The sequence below is a fragment of the Amblyomma mixtum genome, chromosome 3 (assembly GCF_055824585.1).
Source record: "Amblyomma mixtum isolate Tamu chromosome 3, ASM5582458v1, whole genome shotgun sequence".
Classification (NCBI taxonomy): domain Eukaryota; kingdom Metazoa; phylum Arthropoda; class Arachnida; order Ixodida; family Ixodidae; genus Amblyomma; species Amblyomma mixtum.
Window position 1 is genome coordinate 7,771,166 of NC_143014.1, and position 17,724 is coordinate 7,788,889.

A 17,724-nucleotide genomic window follows, 5' to 3' on the forward strand; every position below is an offset into this window, starting at 1 on the left:
TACGGATTGGATCTGGTAGTAAATCGGTACAACCATAGTACTTGTACAACGCATCGTCGGTCTCGCGGCGCTATCTCGGTTGATGATTTTCTACGGACAGTGTTAGGCCGTTGAGTTTATCTTCCGTCGAGAAAGGTTTTGAACAAAAGTGCTCTCAAAGCTCGGAGAAAGATGGGCTGCGTAGCGAAAAGCGCAGCGCATGGTTAGTTTCCAACGCCGGGCCAATGCCGCGAACGCTGCTCGGTGGCACCTTAGCGACTGGCAGCGCCACCCTACGGTGGCTTCGGGAAGGCATCACCGCGGCGGCCACGCGAGCGCGCGCCCTCGGCACACTAGTAGAAACTATGGCTAGGGACGTTTCAAAATTTTGCGACGCCATTTTTATTTAATTTTGCAACAAAAAGTATCCAGAAATGTACCTAAACAAACGCCATTTTGAAATGACGTCATTAAAAGTCACGTGACATGAGGATTGTCTTCCTCCATTTAGCCTTACGCCAACTAGTGACCGGACGCGGCTATGCGGAGCAAAAACTCTTGGGGACATCAGCCCCCTAGCAAGGAGCCCTGGAGACATCAGCCCCCTAGCGCATAAAACCTAGCGCCTTGTGACCTTTAAGTGTTTCAAAAATCCCTAGGTTGCGATGTTTGCGTGCATTTGAGTTGTGTCGGAAAGTACCCAGACATCCTGCTTCCGTACAATGCGAGTTAACCACGCGAACTTCGAGCGTGCGACCATTATGGCAGCCTGAGGCGTGCACAACAAGCTTTGGTGGCAAAGACGTCGTGCGCTATGCAGCGAGCAATGACCTGTCGAGGTCGAACGTGAGTCTGGAGGTGATCTGCGACAGCATGAAGGTACGTCGTTGTTGTACAATGCGTCGAATCTCTGCCAGTTTATGTAATGAATTCTCAATCATCATTTCGCATCCTAGGCCGTCGTCCTGAAACTGCTGCGCGAGGTGGCCCCTGTGGTGTTCGCGTTCGAGATCTTGCCGTGATGGTTTGCCGCGGTGGACGCTGAGGCGTTGACGGCTACGACCCGGACGTAAGTATCGACTTATGCTGCTGTACGCCTTTCGGATGAACAGATCGAGCACAAGAAGGCTAGTAAAAGGAAGACCAGAACAGTGCTGGCTTGCAACAGCATTTGGGAATCGACGTTTGTTCATGGCAAACCACAGTCGAGTAGTTTAAGGCGTGCATGTTCCGCGAACTGGCGAGCTCTCGTATCCCCGGCCCCCACCCTTTTCCCTCAGCGGGACCAAACGTCATTTGTTTGAACGACTGTTCGGCGCGCAATTCTTTTCCGTCATGAGTTTTCCTGACCAGATGGGCTTTCATTGTTACAGTCCTCGCCCCCTGCTGCAGTCACCTCAGCATCCATACTTCCCTGCGTCAGGTGATCTGTTTCTCAGGGCAAAACAGTCCAGTTGAGGTCTGCGCCCATAGGTAATTTAGTTCGGTTGTCCGCCAGTTTTAACTCTCAGCATTTCATAACAGAGTAGCTATTCATGCAAGCATGCATGCTAAGTGCTTAATTGCTGCACCAGAAAGGACTGCAGTATAAAACATTGTGTACACACGAGAGAATCATTGTAGAAAAAACCAGCGCTTACAAACACGGACAGGGGACAAGGGAAACAGACTGACGGCGCTGAACTTACAACTGAATTTTATTCATACGTACGCAGTCAATTTATACATTTGCACAGACATGCGCAAAGACACCTTGTCAAACCGGGATACACTGTTGCCACTCACAAGCGTAAAAATAGAGAAAACAAAAAACAGCAATCATGCATTCAAGGCACGTGTGCCAATACCTCACCCTCCCTACCCAGAATGAAGCAGGCTCATTTCCCTCCCTGACAAGCTAATCGAGGATTTGCTTACGCATCCCTCGCCCTTCCTGATGATGTGAAATGCTTCCGCGATCTCCCTCGTGCGCTGATCATGATGTACAAACAACACTTCCGTGTCAACAAAATACGGAACACAATCACACGTGAGGCAGTGTTGTGCTACATTTCTATTATCTCTGCTGCTGACCGAATTGGCGTGTTCTGTGAGGCGAATGTTGATACAACGGCCCGTCTGGCCGATGTACACACGGCCGCAAGACAAAGGGATAAGATACACCACTCCCTTCCTACAGGCAACGTACTTGTTTCCATACTTAACTTTGCAAACATTCTTACTATCCTTCCCCTCGCGTTTCCTCTGCACTGCAGCCCCTACTTTTGCTAGTTTATTGGGAGCAGAAAAAACCAGGCTTACTCCGTATCTCCGTACATTCACGCAGTATCTCACAGGCTTAAGAGAGTAGGGGCCCGATACGGAGTAAGCCTGGTTTTTTCTGCTCCCAATAAACTAGCAAAAGTAGGGGCTGCAGTGCAGAGGAAACGCGAGGGGAAGGATAGTAAGAATGTTTGCAAAGTTAAGTATGGAAACAAGTACGTTGCCTGTAGGAAGGGAGTGGTGTATCTTATCCCTTTGTCTTGCGGCCGTGTGTACATCGGCCAGACGGGCCGTTGTATCAACATTCGCCTCACAGAACACGCCAATTCGGTCAGCAGCAGAGATAATAGAAATGTAGCACAACACTGCCTCACGTGTGATTGTGTTCCGTATTTTGTTGACACGGAAGTGTTGTTTGTACATCATGATCAGCGCACGAGGGAGATCGCGGAAGCATTTCACATCATCAGGAAGGGCGAGGGATGCGTAAGCAAATCCTCGATTAGCTTGTCAGGGAGGGAAATGAGCCTGCTTCATTCTGGGTAGGGAGGGTGAGGTATTGGCACACGTGCCTTGAATGCATGATTGCTGTCTTTTGTTTTCTCTATTTTTACGCTTGTGAGTGGCAACAGTGTATCCCGGTTTGACAAGGTGTCTTTGCGCATGTCTGTGTAAATGTATAAATTGACTGCGTACGTATGAATAAAATTCAGTTGTAAGTTCAGTGCCGTCAGTCTGTTTCCCTTGTCCTCTGTCCGTGTTTGTAAGCGCTGGTTTTTTCTACAATGGATCACCACCAACTCGCCCAATCCTCAGTTCTTCTACACGAGAGAAACTTTAACTCGTGATAACATGCAGCAACACGGCTACTTTTACCATACAGTTGTGCAAAATCGTGGAAAAATCCTTGAAAATATGTGTTGTTTTGAATGCTCATAAGAGATCTTGTCGTCACAAAATGGAGCAATGTTTTCAGTAGCTGTGTATGTGTGTGACATATGTGCCAGTTCTCCAACTTATCCCCTCATTTCCATTGAAGAAAATGTGCTAGAACAATCGCACTTGGGAAATTCAGTTTGTTCACAGCCTTTGTAACAAAGGCAGAGCAAAATCTTGCTGTCATTCTTTACCTTCACACTCTGGTGCACATCATAAAAAGGTTGGCCGATGAAGAGCTTCCTTTTTGAGCACCTAAAATGGTGGGTAACATACTCAAAAACATGATGCCCATTAACTCAGTCAGTGTGTGAACAGTGTTCTAACAAATGAGAGGTTACGTTTCCTGGTTATGCATAAAGTGTTGCAATTGTAATTCTCTCTCTTGCATCAGCAAGAGATGTTGTCGGGCTAGTTGACTTCATACTTGTAATGCCATGAAAGGTTATGCGCATAAAAGATGACACGAAGAGAGAAGACACGACAGGATGAGCACAAACTAACAACTGGTTTATTAAGAAGCTGACACCTCTAAATATAAGACAATCAGGTGCACGCACGGTGGATACACCCACAGCATGCCTGGTAAACGTAAACGCCATCATACCCTACAAGATAGATCTTAACAAAGCTGACTCGCTTCTATACAAGGTAAGAAATGTATCGCTGACGCAAATTTGTGCATTCTTAATCAAGAAAGATTCCATTATTTCTTGTGCCACGGTGTTGCTGCCCTGACCAAGAATCTTCATCTCATGCAGTCGCAGCCTACAATGGCATTTTCGGCAATGTTCGGCCAAATTCGTGCCACTTTCCTTGTCACTTAACGTGCGCTCATGCTCCCCTGCGCGATCATTCATGCAGCGTCCTGTTTGGCCAGTGTAGACCTTTCCACATGCAAGTGGGATCTCATATACAACGCCTTTCGCACATCTAACAAAGGGCTTGCCATGCTTTTTGGCGCATCCGGTCAGCCTGGTTCTCTCTTTTGCCGGGATTGAGCAAAGTCAGCCTAACTTCAGAGGCGCTGAGAACACCATAGGCATTCCATACCTATTGGCCACCTTCTTCAAATTGTGTGCTGCCTTATGCATGTAAGATGCTACTACAGGCTTTGTACTTTACTTTGGGGTCCTTTTGCGCGCTGTCCCTTTCATTTTTTGCATGAGAGTTTCACTCACCGCTGTCAGGATCATGTAGGGGTAGCCCGCATTGTCCATCCGGGACACTTGTTTTATGAAACTTTCACCCATTCTCTGCGGACACGACTTTGTGAGTGCAGACTCAAGGCACATTACAGCAACGCCTCTCTTCACTGTCTTCAACTGTGCTGACCCATACAGCATAAGATGTTTCGCAACTCGGGGATGGTACATCCAACACAGATGCTTTTCTGAGACAAACATTTTGATGTCCGAAAACCGTAGACTGTTATCATTTGGTACCTTATGCATAAAGGTTACACTTTTGCCGTGTAGTCTAAAAACATTTAAAACCTCATTCATCAAGCCAAGGTAGTTAAAGGTATCCTGTTCCTTTAAAAGGACTAAAAGATCATCTACATATCGAAAAACTTTTAAAAATTTGGCCGTGTCAAAGACGTTTGTCAGGGAACGGTCAATGTAAGACAGAAAAATGTTACACAGGACAGGGGCAACACGCGACCTTATACAAATACCACCAAGCTGCAGGTAGAATCCATTGTCAAAAGTTATAAACGTGCTATTAAGATAAAATTCAAGCAGAGTTATAAAATTATCTAGTCATTCCTGTTGCGTTTTGAAAGGGAACTTCGCCGTTCTCCTCTACACACGATTTAACATACTGCAGCAATGCAGCATGAGGTATGAAGTAAAAGAGGTCCTGGACTTCGACAGAAAGCATAAACCCAACATTTTGGTTTTGGTTCAAATAGTCTGTTACATCTTGTGCATTTCTAGTAGCAAATGGGTCAAACACATCTAGCCTCTGTAACTGCTTCTGAAGAAACAAATTGACCTGGTTCTGCCATGAGCCTCTTTCGCTTACAACCCTCCTAAATGGGAAATCCGCTTTATGAGTCTTTGCTACGAAAAACACCTGTAACGAATTGCCAGTACACTTGTTTATATCTTTTGCTACCTGCGCTAGACCATGTTCATTGCACAACCTCACAGCCTTACTTTTTACTCTAGTTACATTCCTGCTAACAGACCTAAATTTTTTACAGATTGCCTGGCCTGCCTTTTTCCTAAACACACCTTCAGGTACTATGACAAATCCACCGTCTTTATCTGCCTGCAATAAGCGCAACTTGTTTTCTCTAAAAAAGTTCAGCACTTCTATCTTGGCCTGCTTCTTTCGTGTTGACGATGGCTTCGTAATAGTCTTTGCTAGGCTGTCCACTCCTTCCAAAAGGCAGTGCTCTCGATTCTCGCTGTCAGTCGCCCGGAAGGCTGACAGCGGGTGGGCAGCAGAAAGTTAGGTGGACGGATGAGATTAAGAAGTTTGCGGGAATATGGTGGCTGCCACTGGTGAAGGACAGGGTTAACTGGAGAGACATGGGAGAGGCCTTTGCCCTGCAGTGGGCGTAGTCAGGCTGATGATGATGATGCTTATAATATATATACATATTGTAAGCACAACATGCAACCTTCATCTTCACCGCAGGGATCCGTCCTGGGACCTTTATTATTCCTTATATATATTAATGATGTTAGCTCTTGTATTGTCGATGGGGTGAAAATCAGGCTTTTTGCTGACGACTGTGTGATTTACACAGTCGTGCGGGGAGTCGAGGATCAATGGAAACTCAATATGTCATTAAATAATATTGCTCTCTGGTGCGAAACGTGGGGCATGAAAATAAACGCAGAAAAAACTAAGTATTTAAGTGTGAGTCATAAAAAATCGTTAAGGTTTAGCTACACATTAGGGGGGTCCGTTCTCAGCCAAACAGACACTGTTAAGTATTTAGGGGTAACACTTACACGCACAATGAAATGGGATGTACATATTAACAACACCTGTGCAAAAGCGTTTAAAACACTAGGATTTTTACGAAGAAAATTAGGCAAGGCTCCTCCTGAAGTAAAACTTAAAGCCTACAAAACTCTAGTCCAACCAATTCTGGAATATGGTAGCATAGTCTGGAACCCGCATCAACAGTACCTGACAGATTCCTTGGTAAGGGTGCAAAATAAAGCACTACGATTTATCTACTCGAAGTACTCCCGGTTTGAAAGTGTCAGTGCTCTTAGGACACAAGCAGGCATTCCCACACTTGCGAGCAGGCGTCGCGTTGCCGCCGTGAAGTTTCTTTTCATGCTTTACCATGGGTCGCTGCGCATCAACAAAGATCAGTATCTGCAGCCACCACACCGTCACACTAAACGAAAAAATCATGATAAGCACATCCGGCCATACGTCACACGGTGCAATACTTTTAAGTTTTCTTTTTTTCCGTCGTCCGTAGAGATTTGGAATTCATTGCCGGGGGATGTTGTTGACGACGATTCTGTGTCTAGCTTTGTCAATAAAGTAGAATCTTTGTTTCACTCAGTGCCATAATGCGGAAGCTTTTTTTCTTTTTTTCCTGCTCTTTTCTACCGTTTGATTTTGGTTGGAATGATGTTCTGTTTCAGATAACAAGTTCTAGTGTTAATATATTTTACAAAGTGTTGTACATTGTGAATACCTTTGTAACCCACTGCCTGTATAGGCCTGTCAAAGGCTTACAGTATTACTAAATAATTAAATCTCTACATATTCATCATCATCGCTCATCTTCTTTTCTGGAGGGTTGGTCGTCATATTTGCGGGTGGCATTAAAGCTCGCTCCATCTTGCGCTGTTTCCCGTCTCACAATATATATATATATATATATATATATATATATATATATATATATATATATATATATATATATATATAATGAATCAGTCGTAAATAAAATTTTTCGTACATTATGAGAAAGCACTTGGTTCAGTAGAAACCTCAGCAATCATTCAGGGATTAATCACAGGGTAGAAGAGACATACATGAAAATACTGAAGTATAGCTTCTGCACAACTACCATAGTCCTCTGTCAAGAAAGTAAGAAAACTGCAGTAAGGAAGAGTGTCAGACAGACATGGTCTCTCAAATGCTATTCACCACGTGTTTACGGAAGGTATTTAGCGACCTGAATTGGGAACATTTTGGGACAAGAGTTAATAGAAAATGCCTTAGTAATCTGTCATTCGCTGTTGACATTGCCTTGCAACAAATTGCTAACCCAATGCGACTCGGGCAACAAACTGCAAAGCATGATCAATTATTTACACAGGAAGAGGAGCAAGTGGGCCAAAAAATTAATATACAGAAAACTAAAGTCAGCAGTCTCGGAAGGGAACGGCGGTTTGCAATATGTAGTGAGACAGTGGAATTGGTAAAGGAATACATCTACTTAGAGCCAGTGGTGTAAATCGCGGGGGCGGAGAAGGGGGTACTGACCCCCTTTGCTGAGGGTGAGAGGGTCAGGGCATGCGAGTGTCCCCCCGCTCACTCTGAGGTGCTTCCATAGACTACTCGGTCGGCATCGAATGACACAAGCAGCACATGCAACATGGGAAAGCCACAGGTGCGAGAAGGACTCTTCCCTTCCACGGAATGGCTCAGCAGGATCAGACTGCTGTCATAATTACAATCTGACAACAATCAAGGGACATGCCATGACTATGTGTGATTGTATTTAACTTCAAGCGTCCGCTTTTCTGGCATCGAGTCAAGCTGAGTTCTAGACAGAGACATTGTGCGCATTCAAGAGTCGGCACCATGCAAACCCTCGAACCTTTCTTCAGGGTCTTTCTCTTGTTTGGACCTGGGTAATGTTTTAACAGTATGCGAGACGGGCACTGACAGGTGTAGCTAGCCTTGGTGGTATGGATAAAAATACTTCCTCTCAGGTAACCATCGTTACTTAAAAAAAGGAAACAAGTAAAACACAGTAAAATGCTACCGTAACTCACAGTTTCTTAAAGCCATGGGTTCGATTAGAAAATTATGGATGTCTCTTTGACCATCTTGGGCCCACGTCTCCTATGAGCCAAAAGTATAGGGACATGGAGGCTGGAAATATATGGCGAGATAGCGATGCTGCTTAAATGCTGTAGAAATAGCACAACCACTGAGCTGGAATGTTTAACCAGCACAATGTTAGTTCCAGGAAAGCTAGAAAAGATAACTTAGCACTCTGTGCTAGAGGTCGGCATGGGCCGGTATTTCCCTTGCCACTACTTCGGTCTGGATTGATTGCGACTGCTATCAATTTAATGACTGGCCCGGTGCTCATTTGATTGGGCCCATGCAGACCCATTTGCTTTGCATGACGAAACTTCGCTGCATAAAAAAACGAAAAAACATAAATCAGTAAATAAACTTTTGTGTAGCAGCTGAAAAAGTTGCAGGAAGCAAGGAATGCAAACCACAGGTTTGTACCAGCGACAAGTGCCCACTCAAGTGTGGCACAACCAAAAAAATCAGCTCAAAGAAGAGCTGCATGCCATCCTGTTCAAAGGCTCATTAGGCAACACTTTAGGAGAGAAGTCTCTAAAAACAACGGCACTTTAGCGCAAGCGTAACTTGTTCCCCTCACAGATACACCAGCTTGGATGCTTAGCATCCCATTATGAGCACAGTGCTGCGTACTCAGGGTTTGATTCAGCGAGCAGGTCAGGGAGCAGCCGGTGAACAGGCATTTTTGGTCGAGGTGTATGCAATGTTACTTTCACCTACATGGCGAGGAATCTTCGTACAGCAGTGAGAAATATGGAATTGTATTCTTTTCAAATAAGGAGGCAGCTCCCCTTTGAGCAGGGCTGGTAGATTTACAAAATCCTAAACCCAGTGGATGGGAAAGGAGCACTTTTGTTGTACATGGCGATGGCGCATCTCATCACGAAGTTATAGCAATACCAGCTTGACTGAACTGATGAAAAAATTTGTCAGTGCTTGCCAAAGCCGTGTTTTGGTTGTTGGCCCCCCTGAGAAGTTATAAATTATTAACAAGTTACACAAAGCTTCATGCAACGTATGCATGGCTGTGTGTATGACTACTGGGCCCGGTGTTATTCTCATCACTTATTGTTTAAACGCGAGATTAACCCAACGGGGAGGCATCTGTTGAATGTTCTAGTGATCTTTTTTTTACTTTTGGGATGACTAGATATGTATATAAATTTTCGTGAGCTGCATTTTATATTGTAATAAAGTTGAAGGTAACTCTGCCACTGTGCTATATTCTGTCTTCTGCTTATACTGTCCCATTCAAACATTATATTTGGCATCATAATGCAATAAATCAAAACGTGCTAAAAGCATCGCAATTGGTTAATGCCGTTAAATCCCTTTTCTTGCTTATCGTATCTTTAAAAAAAAGAAGAAATAAAATGCACATATTCAGAATGATTCCACCTCTACATGTACCTTTTGAAATTTGCATGGATTTATGCCACTGCTTAGGGCAGGTAGTGCCCACAGGTCCAGACAGGTCCAGGTCCACGAAACTGAAGTAACTAGAAGAATAACATTTGGGTGGAGTGCATTTTGTAGGCATTCTGAGATCATGAACGGCAGCTGACCAGTGTTCCTCAAGAGAGATGTGTACAACGCTGTATCTTACTGTTGCTTACCTGTGGGACAGAAATGTGGAGACTAACGAAAAGGGTTCAACTTAAAATATGACAGCGCAGTAAGCTACAGGAATGAAAGTGATAGGTGTGACATCAAGAGACAAGAAGAAAGTAGAGTGGGTCAGTGAGCAAACATGGGGTAATGACATGCTAGGTGAAAACAAGAAGAAATGGGCTTGGGCAAGGCATGTAATGCGAAGACAAGATAACCGATGGTCCTTAAGGGTAATGGAGTGGATTCCAAGAGAAGGCAAGCGTAGCAGGGGGCGGCAGAAAGTTAGGTGGGCGGATGAGATTAAGAAGTTTGCAGGGATACGGTGGCCACAGCTGGCACAGGGCCGGGACTGATGATGGGACTGATAAATGATCTGCCTGGCTGGTGCACCTAAGAAAGGTGCAAGAACGCCTGCTACGTACATCTTTGCCAGGCCCCTGATGAGGATCTTGGCTAGCTCCTCAATTCCTTTGCCCGCCACCATGTGGTACTCGTCAGCAGCAAAAAGGTGCCTCTTTGGCGCTTTTGCTGCATCCAAGAAGTGAAGCTGAAAACAAAAATAGAATCTGCTCAAAAATAGACCAAATTGAGGGAACACACAAACCATGGTGTGGGCCTCAACATCATCAGCCTGACTATGTCCACTGCAAGACAAGGGCCTCTCCCACAACTCTCCAATTAACCCGGCCCTGTGCCAGCTGTGGCCACCGTATCCCTGCAAACTTCTTAATCTCATCCGCCCACCTAACTTTCTGCCGCCCCCTGCTACGCTTGCATTCCAAGAGAAGGCAAGCGTAGCAGGGGGCGGCAGAAAGTTAGGTGGGCGGATGAGATTAAGAAGTTTGCAGGGATACGGTGGCCACAGCTGGCACAGGGCCGGGTTAATTGGAGAGTTGTGGGAGAGGCCCTTGTCTTGCAGTGGACATAGTCAGGCTGATGATGTTGAGGCCCACACCATGGTTTGTGTGTTCCCTCAATTTGGTCTATTTTTGAGCAGATTCTATTTTTGTTTTCAGCTTCACTTCTTGGATGCAGCAAAAGCGCCAAAGAGGCACCTTTTTGCTGCTGACGAGTACCACATGGTGGCGGGCAAAGGAATTGAGGAGCTAGCCAAGATCCTCATCAGGGGCCTGGCAAAGATGTACGTAGCAGGCGTTCTTGCACCTTTCTTAGGTGCACCAGCCAGGCAGATCATTTATCAGTCCCATCACTGTGGTGCCAAGGGCAGCCAGCATGGGGACTGCTGTGAGTGCTGGAGGCTGTGGGACCTGCACTACTACCTGCATTACTCATAGCAGTGGATACTGCAGTGACAGTGAGGCCTGTTTCTGATGTGTTTCTGAGCTGCATCTACTGCTTGGAATCTCTTGACATCACCTGGGGCTCTTTAATGTGCAGTGGCATCACACAGGCATTTCTGCATTTAACCCTCATCGAAGTGGCCACAATTGTGGACGGAATTAATCCAGAGCTGCCCACTGTGGCGTCACTTGTAGCCCATGTTAAAGCCCATTCTGGACTTTCTTCTGGACGTTAAAGCCCATATGACAAGGGTTATATACATTGACTGATGTTGTGCTGGCCTACTTCAGAATGCCTACCAATGACAAGTTGGAAATCTTGGGTGGGAAGAATAATTGTGAAGGACATGAAGTGTGTGGAATATTACTTCTCTGCAAGCTGCATCCCTGCAAATGGCAAGCTGTTTTATACATGTGTGGTGTGGTCACGTCTTCATTGCTTCAAAATAGCAGCACCCCGCAGACATGTAGTGCTGCGTGTTGGCACTAGTTGGACAGTTTTCATGTAGCCATAGCACCCACGGAGCTTTGCGGTGCCCTTTCACCAACATCGTCACCTCTGTACTTGGTTTCGCATATGGCACAGATACATGCTACAGATACATGCTACCACAGTGCCTGATGTATCAGCTTGCCACGGTCGTAAGCAAACTGCATGCCTCTGAATCGAAGACATTCAATGTATGGTGCAGTCTGCTTCGAGGTCTCCACAGACCACTCACTGCACTGCCGACAATAAACTTTGCGGAGCAGCCAAGTGCCATCAGATGACAGCCAGTAAGCACCTGGTATGGGACCCATGGAAGTGAGCAATCATCAGTGCATTCACAGTTGGCTAACACAATGGCAACACCAGTTGTATGCAAGGTACAACCTAGTTCTTAGTTGCTCTTCAGTTGTGCTTACACCGCACTGCCAATTATCGACAGATGTCCAACACCTAAGAAGTGCAGCCTTCCTGCCAGGCATTTAGTGTCACTCTACTGCTGTCAGTGTAGCCACACAGTGCTGATCCTCTGTTGTCACCTTCCTCGCAAACTGCTCAGACCTTGGCCTGGGTCCCCATTACATGCAGTCTCGGTGAACCCAGGCGATATACTTAGATGAGCTGTTATAGTAACAGCCACATGAGTGCCCCTTTGAGGCTCACTTGCTCAAGATGATCCCAAAGTCGTTCATGTAACTGAGGGCAATAGCAGACATAGCCATGTGCCTTTACTGCACCTCTCCAGCCCACCAAATAACCTTTGCACAGTGGATATGCCTCCTGCTACAAAGTGAGCTTGCTACTTAGCCCCTTTGCACTGTATGGCACAGTTGCCTTTTGCCCAGTCCACTCATTGGCTGACACTGTTGCATGAAGTGCCATGAAGAGGGTTGCCTAGCATCTAGGTGCCTAATGAAATATAGAGCATCACTGCCCTCAGCTGTCAGATGCAACAGCACCACTTCCTTACTTTTTAGCCCTGCACCGTCATAGTAGCCTTTCAGATCTTTAAGGCTCACAGGTGGCATTTGCATCTTCCTCTACCAACATCACACAACTTAGTATATATTAAGTGGTACTAGAAAACATGTTTTACTGTGTTGGCCATGTGGATGCTGTGAACATACAAAGACATTCTAAAGTACAGGCCTGGTGCTTGCATTGTGAACGCTGAAGTACTGAGTTGTTTAGTGGTGATGTCTTCTCCAACTGTGGAGTCTGTCCTGCAGAAGGATTCATGCTAGATGAGTCATACCCAAGAGTATTGTCTGCCTCTGCTCTGGCTGAGCCAACTAAACAATCAAACCCCAGGGAAGCTTTTGGATGATGTTTGGCTATGCAGTGACACATCTGGTACAGCTTTGAAGCAATATACAAGGTCAACAGAGCTCTGTTCCTTAGAACTGCATATTACTGAGTACTAGAGTCAAAACTGCTCCATTTTTACACCATGCCATCCTGCAATTGAGTCACAAAGTGGAATGGGGTGTCATGGAAATTAATCTTGGAGCGAAAGGTGTAGTGGGTGCCCTTCTGTAGATGAAGATACCACTACCACACTCTATCACTGGCTTGTATGTTAGGACCATCGCAGACTTGCTTGATCAGCACCAGTGTTACCTTAACCATTTCCTCAATAGCTGGAGTTGTGCGTTCTTGTAGAATTTACAGCGCCTCTTACAGGTTGATAGCACATTGTCGTAGAGGATGGTTTTGCAAAATGGATTAAATCTTTTCGAGTGGCCCTAAGAAGCCACAATTTGGAGTCCATTTGATGTTCTCTAGCCATGGCTTGCCTGGCTTCATTGCCTCTCACTGTGGTCCTGCATTATTGCTTGTTTCAACATATTTCTGCATTGCAAATGGAATGACATAGCTGTGCACTCCATCATGACTTCCTGCATAATGGTGTTGCTGAACATTTGGTACAAACACCTCAGTCCCCACTCAGGAAAGTCACTGATGAAGATCAGCTAGCTCAATCACTTACCATTGAATTATGCGACAACGCTTTGACATAGCAGGTTCTTTATGTGCACAGCTGCAGGTGGGCTGGATATTGAAGGTAGCATTCGCCGTGCTGCACCCAGATCTCATTTCGTCTGTCCTGCACAAACAAGTGATGACATGTGACATGTCTGGTTCCTCCTTCATGACCACGTGAGGCGGCTTTCGTCTGGAACCTCCCCCCAGGACCTTTCGGGTACATCATCATCATCAGCCTGACTATGCCCACTGCAGGGCAAATGCGTCTCCCATGTCTCCCCAATTAACCCTGTCCTGCACTAGTCACAGTCACGTTATCCCTGCAAACTTCCTATTCTCATCTGCCCACCTAACTTTCTGTCGCCCCCTTCTACGGTTGCCTTCTCTGGGAATCCATTTTGTTACCCTTAATGACCATCGGTTATGTTGCCTTATTATTAAATGCCCAGCCCATGTCCATTTTTTCTCATGACATATCTGTTAGCCGTTATTGCAGTTTCATACACTTCTGTATTTGTGCACGCTTTTTTCAGCTCTGCAGTGAATCACCTTTTATGTAGCTGGTATTGTATCCCAATTGCTTTCACAATTATACTGCAATTTCGCCTGTAATTATGCCATGGTAAAAACTGCACTTGTTTTTACCTGCTCACGTTCTGACATGCTCTCATTGTAGTCATTTTCAAATCACTTGGTCAGTGCAAGCGCAGCTGAATGGTCCTGGGCACTGTCCATGCTTTAAATAACACGACCACGAATATAACGCGAGTGGGCAGTTTTGAGACCTAATGGAAGTGAAAAAAAAATCTAATTATAATGCGATCTCAGCGTGTTCATGCCAACTACAACCGAGAACTTGGAAAAATGGAGATGGTACATAAATATACAAAAGCAACGTATTTTCTTTATGTGAACATTACGTAAACATTTCAGAGGCAACATTCCAGAAGAGCACAGCAAAGCTTCCTATGCGTTAAATGCAGTCTGCAAAACGGTAGCAGCCGCCATCAGCGCCATTGCGTCATGTTTTGTGCCGCCCAGTCCTGTTTCCTTTCGCCCTTCTTTCTTTTTGCTATTTCAGTGCCTTCTCTTTCTCAGCAGCCTGCGCAGCTAAAATTTTCATTTACCCTTTGCGCGCTGCGTGGCCCCAAGGCCGTCGCAAAGCTTGCTTTTCTTAGTAGTTTGGTAGTCTGGTGGTGAAGCTTGCTGTGGCTACCTTAAATTGCAGCAAGGAAACAAAATCACGTTGTATTTGTCCCTTGGTTTCGAATATAGAGTGCTATGCATTCTGAAACAAGTGAAGTGAGGGAAAACTCGTGGTATATTCGTGCAATTACGATACTTTTGTGAGAGTGCTCTCTGCATCTCAATTTTGCCAAAAGAATTCTCAAAAGGCCCCGAAGCCATTGTGGCTCAAAGAGTCGATGTCTAAATTAAATCCATTGTTGCTCCACGGGATAAACATGCATTCTACGCTATGGGCAGTATGCGGTGTGAAATATTCATAAGTGAACATTTTTTTGCACTGCAGGCTGCGTGAATGAGGTATTTATGGCCCGACATCATAGAAAACGGATCTGTCAAGCTCTTTAGGGGCTTTCTTATGTAGCTGGGACAGCACAACTAGGAGGTGGAAAAGAGAAAGAGGGCATGCCCAATGCAGAGCAGAAAGAAAGTTGCTGCTCACACTGCAGCAGGTCGTATCACAAAAATGTCAGAATGAGTCATCACTGTTATTGTGTACTTGACACATTCACAGTAGGCGGCATAAGGAATTGAAGTATTTATTACAGGAAAATTCAACCTCTTTAAGTGTAATTTCGCACTTCTCAGCCTGAATTTTGCATTTATCAGCCTAGCTTCAGAGCTTCCAGTGCACATTAGAGCATTGATTGGATCGCTCTACTAACGTTTTCTGCACCAAATGTGGCATCCACGTACACATGAATGCCTTTTTGGCATTCATGTGTATGTGGATGCCACATTGTGCTTCTGCCCGTGTTCGGCGCCAGTTTTGATGGCATTCTGGGTGCAGGTTCTTATGGAGAGGGGCAACTTGTATTTGGCTTCTGATCTCTAATGGCAAGGGTGTTGGTGTTAGGCTGTGACCACTGATCCAGCGTTAGCGTTGGTAGTCCTGGATTTGAAGGACCTGCCTTCTCATTACATGCCCTGCTCATTATTATTTATTTTTTGCAGACCATTAGAACACAACTTGCTCAGTCTACATTTGCTCCTTACGCCTACAAGAATTTAGACAGCCACTGCTTGTTAATGTCATTAGATGTTTTCAACATTCCAGAGACGTATGCCAGTCTACCAGAGGTCTCCTGCGCATGTAAAGTGGCCCCACCTGGCCGCACGCATGTCACGTCTTGTCTTTTTGTCTAATCGTTTGCATTTGCCTCAACATACGCAGTGTACAAATATACTCTCAGGTGACACAGGCCAGAATGCTATGAACATGAATAAAAGTTTCACAAGACCATCAGGTCCACATTTTTTTTACAAGGTAAAAATAATTTGCGTAAAACGATGTAAACATTTCACAGAAGGGAACATTTAGTATTTCACCAGCTGTAAGAACAAAAATTTATCTTCTAACAAGACAGCCATCATGTACAAGCTGTAGTACCATTGAGTCTCAATTCTCAACCTCTGAAATAATGCACATTGTCAAAGCACAAACATGGTCTAATTGGTAACAATCGCTGGTGTCTATAAGCATTATGCATCAAAAATTACACACAAGAAAACCCAGGTTAAGCACTGGACTTAGGTTAATTCCACTTTATATATGCAGGCACTATTACTGAGCCCACCAAAGGAGCAGGTAAGGAGATGCATGGAAGCCTGAAAAACCATTAAGTGGATAACGATTCCTCCCATGCTTCTGTTGCTCGTTGGCACCTGCACATACAAATACCGCCTTTTGAGTAAACCACGTGTTTAAGCCCACCATGCATACTGCTCACCTGCTCGTAATGCGCACATACGTACAGAGACCCAACGCTCATTCTATAGTCATTCCTAGGGAGCTGGACAACATTTTTGGCACAAAAACCACTACATCTTTAATTTTTTTTTTTCTGGGGGGGGGGGGGGGGGGGGGGGGGGGCTCTGCAGAACACAGCGCGAGCGCTCTAGATAAACCTGCTCGTTTGTACACAAGCAAACATAGATTCCTCCGTACGTGTTTGTTAAAAAAAAAAAGACGTCAAGAACACGTGCATCTTTCTCACCTGCACTGGAAGAGAACTGCAGAGTGCTGCGTCTCGCCACGAACCCATGCTCCTGCTCGTGGTGCTGCAACAATTCACGACAGTAGAGAAAAGCATTAGGACAGAGGTCACATGCATAAGTTTTCTCACGAGCTAATGAGCTCGCAGCTTCGGGATGCTTATTTCGCACATGCCTCCTCTGGGATTGCTGAAAAGTGAATTCAGCTTAGCACACGGGGCACCGATACTTATCTCGTGCTGGTGGCTCAGCAGGTGGTGTACTACTTGGTTCTTCCATTCCAATCAGGCCACGAGGGTGGCAAGGACAATGATCACAGCACTGAAAACAAACTTCAAACAACAACGTAAAACAAAGCACGTGCAACTGCGCAAACTCGCGAGAATAGAGCAACGGAGAATATGCACCAAGTGCAATTAGCGCAACAGCTAGAAAAAAATCCCCGAGCCCCGCAAACGCAATTAACAGCGATGTCCTCTAACCCACTGTCCTAACGTAGCCGAGGTGAGGTTAGTAGCTTCGAGTAACGATACAACGACGCCAAAACAAGACAATAAAATTACTCTACAGTACACCAATTAACGCAACAGGTAGAAAACTAAAAGAGCAGGCACGCTCAGGGACCGTTGAGCAGGCACGCTGAACAACGTTTAGGGCTCGCACAGCACACCACCGATGACAGCGTGACCGGTTGAAATCTGCGCCTGCGAAATCGAAGTAGTCACGTGATCGGATACAAGTAATACCAACGCGCCAACAAATTCATTTCATATAGAAACAAGAACATAAAAAAACGTGATTATAAAATGCATAAGTTTTGTACTGCAGTCGTATCAAGAATCTTTATTTAAACAAACAACACAAACAAATGTTCCTAAGGACGGGGAA

The 17,724-nt window shown here is 45.2% G+C and overlaps 1 protein-coding gene and 1 long non-coding RNA gene across 2 annotated transcripts in view; one reads left to right on the forward strand and one right to left on the reverse strand.

The window, feature by feature from the left end:
* Nucleotides 1-17,486, reverse strand: part of LOC149349170 (vesicular integral-membrane protein VIP36) — a 105,098-nt gene extending 87,612 nt beyond the window's left edge. Inside the window, exons 1-2 of the mRNA XM_089578115.1 lie at nt 16,839-17,486; nt 13,601-13,717 (exon numbers count right to left, since the gene is read on the reverse strand). The gene's annotated coding sequence lies outside the window, so the exon portion shown is untranslated. The remainder of the gene's footprint in view (nt 1-13,600; nt 13,718-16,838) is intronic.
* LOC149349173 (uncharacterized) lies at nt 1,026-11,662 on the forward strand. The gene is made up of 3 exons (XR_016289971.1): nt 1,026-1,048; nt 10,839-10,963; nt 11,415-11,662. It is a non-coding gene; the product is annotated as an uncharacterized LOC149349173 (long non-coding RNA).
* Nucleotides 17,487-17,724: the final 238 nt, after the last annotated feature.